Consider the following 12,429-nt stretch of genomic DNA (forward strand, 5'->3'; position numbering starts at 1 on the left):
TTATTGGAGGATTGACTATTATTCACATTATTTATATACGTATTCATTCCGTTCATTAGACACATTTAAACCGTTGCAACAAATTCAATTTATTTCTCCTAATTCCATTATCCCAATTCCTAAACAGTACACGCAATCATGGGAAATTTCTCAATTCCCTTGTTACTTTTTGTTATTTCTAGTAGCCCTACTTTATTTAAAAATTCTTCTCTATAGACCTAGAGAATTTTACACAAAAACAATTATTTAAAATTTGTATCTGTTAAAATGCATGTAATTTCTTTCAAACAGAAAATACACGACACTATAAATTTCCTTATCCTCGTATCGAGATCAATAATAATTTAGCGTTGATGAAATTGTATTCAAAAGGGATATTTTGCTCTTGCATGATTTTAGGTAAACTTTTTTCTCCTCTAACGTATCTGACTTTCCGTTAAATTGAAGTCGGTTGTTATTTTGAACGGATATGCAGCGTACGCAACAATGAGAGCCTTTGCTGGCTTGCCGCTCGAACGTTTAGTTGGACCACGTCCACATAATTAAAATTGTAGTCTTGTCGTGATTGTCTGTGTAGAAGTTTGCTACGGGCTACGGCTGAATGTAAAGGTTGGTGATTTTGTATTACGATGCAAGAATATTTAGTGCGGCATTATTTGTTTTGAAGTCCTCTGCCTCGAGTACTGAAATCACAATAAATTTATATAGATCAGGTAGGCCTAATTATGTAGTCTACTAGTATTTCACTTCTAAGCCTTGTTATTATGGGTTTGGTTTGTCTTGTAGGCTATATATGTTTACGTTGTATTTAAATAGTTGCAAAGTTTTTTATTGAACTATGTTATTTCGTTGTAACGAATTTATACATCTTCCTCTGGTTCGCGACTTATTATTAGGCCTACTTACAGTGTTATACAGGGACATCACTTTATTTTTACCAACGTTTTTAACATTAACCTGGCTATACTCGGAAACACTGTTACCCCCCTTCCATTACAGGAGTTTGGTGTTACTAGTGCAATATGTAAACAAATCATTTTACTAGCTATAGGAGGAGAGTAAAGTAGTGTATCTACTTCTATGTTACAGGGAAATGCGATATTACGATTTCCAGTTTGTTTATTACTTTTACAGTTTTTTTTTTTTTTCACAAACTCAACTCTTCAGGCGGTTGTATTCATTATAATGGCTACTTTATTCAGCATATTACCGTACTTTCGGTAACTCTAATTTCACTTCTGCTCAGTCCACACAGATAAAGTTATTCAGTCATGCTACACACAGTACCCGTGCGAAATAAGCAGGGGCGGGTATTTACGGAGATCGCGAAAATCACGACATAATAGATGTACAATAGATTTTTACTAATCTTTACGAATTAGGTGATTCTGATTAATAATATGCGGATAAAATAATCACGACAAATCGCGAAATAGAGTTCTAATAGCGAAATATGAACACATTCGCGAATTATTATTATTGTGTCGTTTTATAGCGAATTTCATATTCTGAGTTCTTTTTTCGGACTATTTTTTCTTTTGAATTTGTTATAATATCGAAGTAGGCATTCCAGGAGAAGTGGTATTCCAGGTGTTCTGATTACATTAGTGAACAAAAAAGACGGAGAATTCAACATTTCACTAATAATTTGAAAGTGTTAATTTGAGGGCTGCAAGTTTTTTTTTCGTGTTTAATGCATTGTCTTAAATACAGTCTCAATCCAACAAATATTGTCTATTGGTCATACCGCACCTTTACCAGAATCCAACGAACCTTTAATATTAATTATTTGGAAAGTAATATTCATACTGAGTTAATACTTCAATTTCAAAATAATTGTAGTTTTCAAAATTTCCATTAATACCCGCCAAGAGTACAAATCAATCTCTAACAATCTCCGCCGACATCAGTATTAAAAAACACAAATGATAAAATTAATCTCCATAAATACCTGCCCCTGGAAATAAGCTTCAATAATAGGCTATAGGCTATTTCTTCTATAGAAAACGCAACTATATTTCTAAAACACACTATACTCTGGATCGTTCACTTCACTGCTATCAGACTTAGAATGTAACAGCGGCCGTAAGTTTGTGTGGCTGGCGGGAGCAGTAACATTAGTGAAAGGGGTGGTAGCCAAGTACATTCAGAAACTCAGGTACAATAAAAATGCAAGTAAAAATAAAGTGATGTCCCTGTACATTTTTACTGCCACAAAATGTAATAGGCTATGCCGATTATAACGTACGCAGCAAAAATTGAGTCGTTTTAACATCGTGTGAGCCACCGGTGAGGACCAGTAAGCTGAGGTGCATACCTGCCGATCCGAAGTTGCGCTCGGACGTGAGTTCGATCCCCGCTACGGATAAATTACCTAGTTGAGCTTTTTCCGAGGTTTTCCCCAACCGTGAGGCGAATGTAGGTGATTTTCGTCGAATCTCGGCAAATACCATCTCGCTATCACAAATCTCATCGACGCTAAATAACCGAGTAGTTGATACAGCGTCGCTAAATAAATTAAAAAAAAACATCGTGTTTGAACTCGCCCAATTGTTTACCAACCGATGTGTAACGAACATTTCATAGTTTTTATTTGTGTTTTCTTGGAAACTCCGCGGTAAATTGTTTATACATTTCACCTCGTTTCAGTGAATCTCTGTTTCTGTCTAGCAAAACTTTCCTATAGGCGTAGGCTACAACTGACACATCGTTTTTGTATTTCACCTGGTAATTTTTGTTGAACTTAAGAAGTCAGAAAATAGCATTTCATTATTACAATACTAGGTCTATCGGACAATTCTGTACATAGGCCTATATAGCTCCAACAAAAGATACATGTCCCGAATGTTATTACGTTTAAGAATGTCTTATTTTTGTAGCTAGTTACCCTTACAATAATAGACCTAAAGTTCATATTGAGGTTTGAGTGTCTATCACAATAATTAAACTTAAGCAATTAACGAAAATAAATGTTGAAATATTAAAGATGTTCATTAAAGTAACGTGCCTGAGGTTACTAATTCCAAATGTTTTTTCCTTTTTTCAATTCTTGCAAATCAAATGTACATAATACGACAATACCAAGCTTTACGATATAATTATAATTGTTTGCATCTGAAGACTGATTAGTGTAATATCTAACCAGTCAACAATGTAAGCAAAGAAGGAGTTAAGGAATTGGCCACCCTACCCATTAACTTCTGACTTAGTTGCCTCATAAGTTCATGCCTTATTGCTTACACTTATGAGGTTCAAACCTGTCTTTGGATAGTTGACTAAACAACAATAACAATGCAATTAATTTATCACAAGAACGGGCACTACCATTACATTATTAAGTGAATGTTTTTATTTTTAAATGTTAATAACGTGTTTATGCAGCTGTGGTGATGGTGGTGGTGGTGGTGGTGGTGGTGGTGGTGGTGATATATTTGGCGTTTAATTGCAATTAGAATGAAAGCGTGTTGTGATAACTTCGAAGATCGGTCAAACGTGTAGCGAAGTTTTTGATGAAATAGGCCAATATTATATTGATGAGTAAGGGTGAATGTAGAGTATCCAACGCCCACTGAACGAATATTTCACTTTTATCACTGCCAATGTTGCGCTATAATCGTATATGCAAGGTAGGCTATAACAAAAACCTAAACTAACCAAACCTAACCTGTCAAAGAAGCAACAAGTTATACTAAATATGTGTAAAATTGGCCTATGTCTCTATAGTGGGCGGGATATAAGTAACATTGACCTGAGTAAGTGTATGGCCTCTTGGGTCTAGCTGTGAAGAAGGGGTTAAAAATTTGAGACCTTGTCCATATAGCAATGATCACAGTTTGAACCCAGTAAAAGGATTATTTCCTGAGTTCGAGTGGGTCATAAAGTTTCGAAATCTAGCCTATGTAGCCCAGGACTACATAATTAGTTAATCACCCTCGCTCTTACAGTAAGTAGACTTAACGAGCTTCATATTGCACACATCCTGGTTGCATCGAAACTGGAACGTCTACGTCTCTGCAATAATGTTTTATATTTGGAAGTAAGCACTGAATTGATATCTAAAGCGAATATTAAACAAGATAGCTTTACCCATTCTTGGCGTAGGATAAAGTGGCCCCATCTTCTTAGTGATTATTACACTTTTACTACGTCATACTACTTTTGACCAATAAAACGGATAAAAGGGCGTGTTTCAACCAATCATGGCTGTTTATCGCTACAATTTTATCACTTCCCTAGTATTTGTTTGTTTTCGCCACTTCCCTAGCATGTTTGTTTTATGACTTCCCTAGCATTTGTTTCTTTGTTTGCCAACATTTCAAATTGCAAATTCTTTACGGTACGGTACTATAAAACATGCTTTGCGGTAGCCATTTGTTTATCGTATAGTCAGCTAAAAATGGCGGCTCCGTTCGAATGTTTTGGTGAAATTAACATTAGTGGAATACAATTTTACTAAATCAATTAATGTGTTATTGTATTACAGTACTTTATTTCTTCTAATCGTGTAATAGTGAATTAAATCCCACTTGAGTTTTCATTTTCTCTAGATAAACCAAAACCCCTACAGTCGACGGCAATTCGGAAGGCGGTAGTCTGCTAGCGTTTGCGTCGAGAGAGACAGATAGAAAGGGCAAGGCAGCGTACAACATTGCCACATCGTACTTCACGAGCACGTGCAATACAAATAGTGCAGGAGAAAATTTAAATTATCAAAAGACAATAACGACCTTAGCCGTTGATTACTGTAAGCATGACACCAAACAAACCCTCTTTCCTTCACTAACAATATTCTTTGCACGGTTCTCAATCCCACACCACGTCGTTTCTTGCGCATTGGCAACGTTGCAGTCAGCATCAAGATGGCCGGCAGCGTTCTGCTCGTCAACGTTTTTAAAATAATTATACACCTTAAACACTATTTTCCGCGCCTGCCTGTGCAATACTTGTCTTTTTACAGTCTCTTCTTCCATTTATTTATCTTACACATAGGCTACACAGTAAATGTTCTGCTGTACAAGTTTGTGACGTCACATACCAGAAATGCTACGGCGCATGTAGCAGCTGATCGCCTTCCGAAATGCCGTCTAGTCTAGTGAGATTAGGGGAGAGTCGGGTAGTATCGGACAGTGCGTTTTTTTCATCTACCACCATATGGTAGTACCTGAATGACATGGTTACGTTTCTCTAGGCGACATCACAGAAACGTAACCATGTCAATCAGGTACTATCATCGTGTGGTAGATGAAAGAAACTCACTGTCCGATATTACCCGATGTCCGATACTACCCGACTCTCCCCTACTGTTAAAAATACTCAGAAATATTACGCTTGTAAAATATTGAACTTGCTTGGTATTTTACCAACGTATAGCTCTGGCTCTGTGTATTTTAACCGTTCCTTACTACATTATAGTAATTATAGGCTAATAGTAATAACCTCATAAGCAACGATTTTAATATCTGAAGAGCCAACATATCGCACCTTTAAAATAATAGGCCTACTGTCGTAACTACCATCACAGATAATTCTGTAGGACCAAAAAATTAATCTCTACATACCAAAAGTTAGTTTTGAGTAAATGCAAGATAAACATTTGAAAGTCGTATGAAAACTCAGGATTACCGAGTATCAGTATCAGCCCTGCAGACTTTACACTTGAACTTAGAGATACGACAGTTCTATTTTTTGAAAGATGATTAAATAAAGATTACAAAACTACCTGTAACTCAAAATTCAGTTGTTGGGAATTACGAAAGTAGGCTATTATTCTTGGGGTGCGATATTGCACTTTGCCTTAAAAACTACAGTATTTTTACAAAAGCGATTTTACATTTTAAAGAAATGCATAAGTAGGCATATATTGCATATTATGTATATAAATACGAACACACACATAAACATAAATATTTACACGTACAAGCGCTTTAGATATAGGCCCTACTTTTAGGATTTAGAATAATATAATAATTTCTTACATAAGTAGGCCCTAATCACTTATTCGAAAACACCTAACGAATTGAAACATTTTATTTATTTATCAGAGCGTCCTCAAATTAGAGGCTGCCATTAGACAAAGCATGCAAAACAATACAAGAACAAATAGAAGATGGGAGCTAAAAGAGTAAGAAAAAAGGCAAACAAATACACAAACAAACAATGGCAGTTTACAGAAGAAAAAAAATTCAAGTAAAGAATCAATGAAAGCTAAGAAGGAAAAAGAAAAATGATAATGGTGCGTCAATTTTTTCCATACACTGAATTAGAGTCCATATAGCCTACGTGGTTCCGTAAAAGTTCGACTGACTCTCTAATTATGAGGAGGGCCAGTTCATTCAGAAAAGATTTGTGCAGTCCTAGGGTCTTACAAAATTGAGAAGTGAAGTTAGGTATCGTTCCTCTTGCTCCAAACATCAATCCCGTAACACTGATATCGTGAAGTTGGTATTTATCTTTATAATACGGGATGGTTGGAACGTAGATTGCTCTTTTCTCCTCATGTACAGCTGTCAAAAAAAAAAAGTGGCCGCACTCGTGAACAGCGAATATTTTCAAAGTCCACTTCGGGTCGCGGCGATGTTACACGATGCATGTGCTTTTAGAAGCAGTTCCGGAACTATGAAAGTGTTCCATATCTGCGCCTCGTAGACCAGCGTTAGAGTGCTTGTTTAATGGTTCAAAGGTCGTGGGTTCGGGCCTTCTTCAAGTTTTCATTTTATTTTTTAATCGTTCTTTAGCGATGTAAATGATATTCAAATTATTATTTATATCCAGTTATCGTTCTTTATGGATATCACGTTATTTATATTTTGTTATCGTTCTTTAGAGATATGAATAAAATTCAGGTCATCATTTGTATTCTGTTATCGTATTATAACGATATGAATAATAATTATTATTGTATCTCCAATGGGGGTTAGCCCTATTTTACATATGTATGTTAGGGCTATAGTTTTATACACAAAAAAGATAAGCATAAAGAGAAATGGAAAAGAAAATTAAATTAGCTTACTCCATGTAAACAAAACATAAACAATCCGTAAATTAGGCATTGCGATTGCAAAACAAATATCAGGTATCAATTTGAAACATACAAAAACATTAACAACACACATACGTAACACTTCTATAACACAAATATGCAGATTTCCGTACCATACATCATAAATTAATACACAATAGTCACACAAACACAATCAAACTATAATTACGACATTGCGACGACATCAAGCATCCCATAACTGACTCACATACATAACAAATCAAGCATCCGTTGCAACACATACACTTCAACATAGTAACCACACTTTTAAAAGTTACAAATTTGGCTCCAAGAAGAATAAATAGGACACTGTTACTAATTACTATTCTTCTACAATTTCTTAAATACATCTGTAATAAATCTGTGAAATTCCGATATGAATAATATTCACGTTTTTTATATTGTTATCGTTCTTTAGCGATTTAAATAATATTCAAGTTACCATTTATATTCTGTTTTCCTTCATTAGCATTATAAAACAATATTCAAGTTATTTATATTGTTATTGTTCTTTCGCAATATATTAATTAAACAAACCGATATTTATCATTTATATTCTGTTATCGTTCTTTAGTGATACTGTATAAATAATATTCAAGTTATTTATATTGTAATCGTTCTTTAGCGATATAAATAACATAAATTTAATATTAGGTTTGGAAAAATCCAGTTGCATAATACTGGTATTAGTTTTTCTTTTTGTATTATTACATTATACTATCTTGAACCACAATAAAATGAAAAGGAGAAACGAGGAATTGAACCTGAGGCGTTGACATCTAAATTCCGACGTTCGTCCGCTGAGCTACGAGAGCAAAAGTGTGGAAACATTTTCGGAAAAATTGGCCCAATCACACTCTAAGATTTTCTGATGATTCGTAGAAGCTAGTCCAGGATGCGGGGGCAAAGGCTAATTGAGATTTCCCGGTCTCTGGCCGGGTCAAACATCCTGATAGAATTAATATTTAACCCTTGCCGTGATCTTCGGTGAAGTCCGGAGGGCCCAATTAGTCAAATCCACTCTCCTCATCTCCACGCTTGGGTCCCCTGGAATTTAATAAGATGCGAAAGAGATAGTGGTGTGCGGAAAGCAACGGGATGTTACCGCATTTAGGCCTATCCTTCCCAAGAAAACTGCAAACATGAACAAAGGAAGCTTTTAATAGAAGAAGAAGGATCTTCTGCGGACCTCTGGAAAAAGAACGAAGGAAGAGACTAGTGAAGTGCTTTGTGTGGAGTGTGGCATTGTATGGGGAAAGAACATGGACATTACGACGAAATGAAGAGAAACGAATTGAAGCATTTGAAATGTGGATGTGGAGAAGAACGGTGCGTGTAAAGTGGACAGACAGAATAAGAAATAAAATTGTGTTTGAAAAAGTGAGTGAAAAAAGAATGATGCTGAAACTGATTAGAAAGAGAAAAAGGAATTGGTTGGGTCTCTGGTTGAAAAGAATAATAGACGACATTAGGATACGTGGATCATATGCGGAGACTAAGAGGAAGGCAGAAAATAGGAAAGATTGGAGATTGCTGGGTTTGCAATGAAAGACCTGCCCATGGACAGAACATTTATGTGTGTATGTTCAGAATGCCTGGAATATCGTGTCTAAGAACAGTCGCTATTTGCAAAGACTAGTCAATTCCATGCCCACTCGACTGCAAGATGATCGAGATAAGAGGAAGATAGACTAAATATTGAATTGTGGCTTTTTGTTTTGTTTTTTGAACGCTTAATTTTTTGAATATTTTAAGGCCGATGCCAGTAAATTTGTTATGTTTATGCCACGAAAGATATTTTATTGAGAATAAAATCTTTTTTCTTTCCATTTGCAGCCACAATATCATAATGATAATGATAAAGTAATGGCATAATATATTAATGAACCTGATGTTAATTACTAAAATAATCATAAAAGAGAAAGGAGCCATTATGTCTAGTTTGTCTCTCTCAAGAACAGAACAAAAAAGAACATAAAAAGCACGAGGTTGTAGTCGAACGCAGGACCTCATGAATAAGAGGCCTGAACGCTACCATTATGCTATCGAATAATACACAGTATACTTCAATTATAACTGTAGATATCAGGCAACGTGGTCCAACAACATGTAACATCGCCTGTCTCCGAATTGTAGCGAAGATACCCGAAGGGAACTTCGTTCCAGGAGAGCTGCCACTTTTTCTTTTGACAGCTGTACGTCTTCGGGCTGTCCTTTGTACGTTTCACACCTGATGGTGGGGTCGATTATCATACCCTGAGACAGGGATTCTCTAATTATACTAAATTTAGATTAATCTGATTTTAAATCAGTTACATTAAATGCTGTATATCAAACATAATACAGTATTAACAAAATGCAACACCGAAATTTAATAATAATAATAATAATAATAATAATAACCTCTATCTTAACAATCTTGGTGGACACAAATAATAATAGCAGTTAGAGGTGGGGAAAAAATAACGTAACAGTTATTTTGGAACTGTTCCTTGTTTGGAACTGTTCCAAAAAGTAACAGCACCTTGGAACACTATGTTCCAAAATAACAGTGTTGCTCTGAGCTAGTACGAAATACTTGCGGTTACAAATACTCGTTTCACTTTGGAACTACATTATGACAACGCCTGTTCCACAGAACGGAACTTGTTTAGTACTATTGAAAGCAGTGACACCAACTTTTGGAAAACAGTGGGTGGACTCAAACATTTGACGAGCCTTAAAATCTCACAACACGACAAGCCCATATAAGTTGGCGCTACTGTTTGAAAGCAGAATTGGGAATCCTTTCGTTGTACTGAAATACATGTTGGAAACTAAAGTAAAAGATAAATAGTAAAGATACGAAGATCGTCTTTAAAAAATGTACAAATTATCTTGGAACTGATGTTAATTGAGTATAGGATTCTATCAAATAACATAATGCCTGTATTATAGTAACTACATTGTGAATTTTATCAAGGGAGATGAAAATATATAGGTTATGTTTCATTTCCAAATACTTTACATTTTAGTTTCATTACCAATTCTTGAAATTAAACTAAAGTCTGTTGAAACATGACTGTATTATTGAAGTTCTTTTGTTTGAAAAAAAGTACAACGGTAAATTTTAATATTTCATTACAATGAGATTATTATTCTTCATGACGGTACATTATTAATATGAAGTTTAGCGCGGCCGAATTGATTATAGCTTTTATTTATGCATTTTTGGAGAAATTGAACACTATTGTGACCTTTAGCTAAGCAGAAGAGGAAGAATAGGTTAGGTTTTATTTACCACTGGGATCCATTTCGATTTCGTGACCAATTTACAAATAATTTAAAATTACATTACATTTCCTGCTTCGAACAAACCTGATCTACGAATTCAATTTAGCATTAGAAAAGATTTCATTTCCAGGAATTCACATCTCGACTCATTATGACATCGTACTGCATCACATGGCATACAGGGAAGTATGTGATCATTTAGCGTCCTAAACACCACTGTTATATTGCATATTAGTCGTACGTACGTAAATGTTCCTAAATACCACTGTTACATTACGTACTAGTAGTACGTGAGCTCTATGCTCACTGGCCTGTTCCAAAATAACACTGTTACATTAAATACTCCTGTTATACAAAATACTTGCTGTTACAAAAATACTCGATGTTATGGAACTGCATTATGAGTTATGGTTATGACTATAAAATAACATAACGGCCTGTTCCAAAATACCACTGTTACATTATATACTAGTAGTACTGTACCTGTTATACAAAATACTTGCTGTTACATGTTACAATATACTCGATGTTATGGGACTCGGCCGACTTGATGGTCCCTTCGCGAAGCGTGTCGGCCGTGTATGGAACTACATTATGACAACCGTTGCTGCAGTGTTGTCAATTTAGCGACTTTGTCACTAGATCTGGCTACTTTTAACAATTTTCAGGGACAAAATCAATACCAACTTTTAATCCTGAACTGGCGTCGTGCATAAATATAACGTAACTGGTTTCGTGGTGTCAATACTGGACTTTCTCATGGCCCTCGACTTATACTTTTGCCTCTTTTACCCAAATGTTTGCATAAACTACTTTGACTAAAGGGTTTTAACATAAATAAATTGTGTCACACGCTTCACAGAATGACAACTGAATTTAGGGACTTGACTCTGGAGGAGTTTCGTTCATTCCTGGTGTGTTTTATTTTGGTGTAGTTTCCAAATTAAATTAAATTATATATATATATATATATATATATATATATAATGTAAAAATTAATTTCTGATCCTACAGAATTTATCTGTTATGGTAACAACATGGAGTCAGGCCACAAAGGGAAAAGCACACTGGAGGAGAGGGATTCGATCCGGTGCTGTAGAGCGAACTTCGGCGTAGGCTATATAATATATTGTGGTACTGTTATTTTGGAACTGTTATTTGGAACCTATTATTTTCGTGGAACTGGAACAGTTGGAACTGTTACGAGAAAATAACAACTTTTCCCATCTCTAATAGCAGTTAATTCAAACTTACGAAAAGAATTCCGCTCTCCAGGAGAGAGTTGCCACAGTTTTCCATTATTACGTCAATTTTAAACATTTATTGAGAAAACTATACAAAACTATTTAAGGTTCTGTCTAATAAGCATGCATAGGCTGACTACCACCCTAAAGTAATTGTATCAATATAAATACAGTATTTTATAGGTTACTCATATTTGACTTACATAATAATTCTCTCTTTTTTTAATTGGGTAATAGTACAAAGATAGAAGCGTTTAGGTTGAATAGTAATAATATTGTCATACATGTGTAAATATAAACTAGGTCGCTGACTTGCATGATTCCGTAAAAAAAATATTTAAAATAAGTTATTTAGGCTATTTATTTATTTTTATTTATTTATTTTCCATCAGAGTTAAAGCCAAATTAATACTTTCTCTCCCACTCAACCAGTAGGCCTATAAGAACACATAGCAAATACAAAAATACAACAATACAGATTTCTCAACATTTTCCATTGTTGCGTATCCGGTATTATTGATAATGTAATAATTAAGGTACGGTCACACGTCGCTACTTTTGCAGCGCTACTCTTATACTGCAGCTGCAAAAGTTGCGTGTCGTGTTCACACGTAAGCATAAAGTAGCGCGCTGCACGCTACTTTTCGTGCTGCGCAACTCGAGTGCAGCAAAAGTTGCAACTGGAGGTTGCGAGTCTGTTCACACACAAGGCGCTACTTTTGCAGCTGCAGTCATGCTGACGGCCTTATCTCTACCAGGTTAAATAAATAAATACTAATAGTGTTGTTACCTAGCCAAAAAGCTCTAAACGTACATATCGTGTCCATCAGTCTGCGTGCACAAACAGACAAATCAGTTGCCTTTGTGGTGTGG

At 35.3% G+C, this 12,429-nt stretch overlaps 2 protein-coding genes across 2 annotated transcripts in view; one reads left to right on the top strand and one right to left on the bottom strand.

Moving 5' to 3' along the window:
* The window catches only part of LOC138708965 (uncharacterized), a 267,711-nt gene that overhangs the window by 42,298 nt on the left and 212,984 nt on the right, over positions 1-12,429 (bottom strand). The window lies entirely within an intron of this gene.
* LOC138708963 (putative leucine-rich repeat-containing protein DDB_G0290503) overlaps positions 514-12,429 on the top strand; it is a 52,108-nt gene continuing 40,192 nt past the window's right edge. The window contains exon 1 of the mRNA XM_069839367.1: positions 514-713. The gene's annotated coding sequence lies outside the window, so the exon portion shown is untranslated. The remainder of the gene's footprint in view (positions 714-12,429) is intronic.

The sequence above is a fragment of the Periplaneta americana genome, chromosome 11 (assembly GCF_040183065.1).
Source record: "Periplaneta americana isolate PAMFEO1 chromosome 11, P.americana_PAMFEO1_priV1, whole genome shotgun sequence".
Taxonomy (NCBI): Eukaryota; Metazoa; Arthropoda; class Insecta; order Blattodea; family Blattidae; genus Periplaneta; species Periplaneta americana.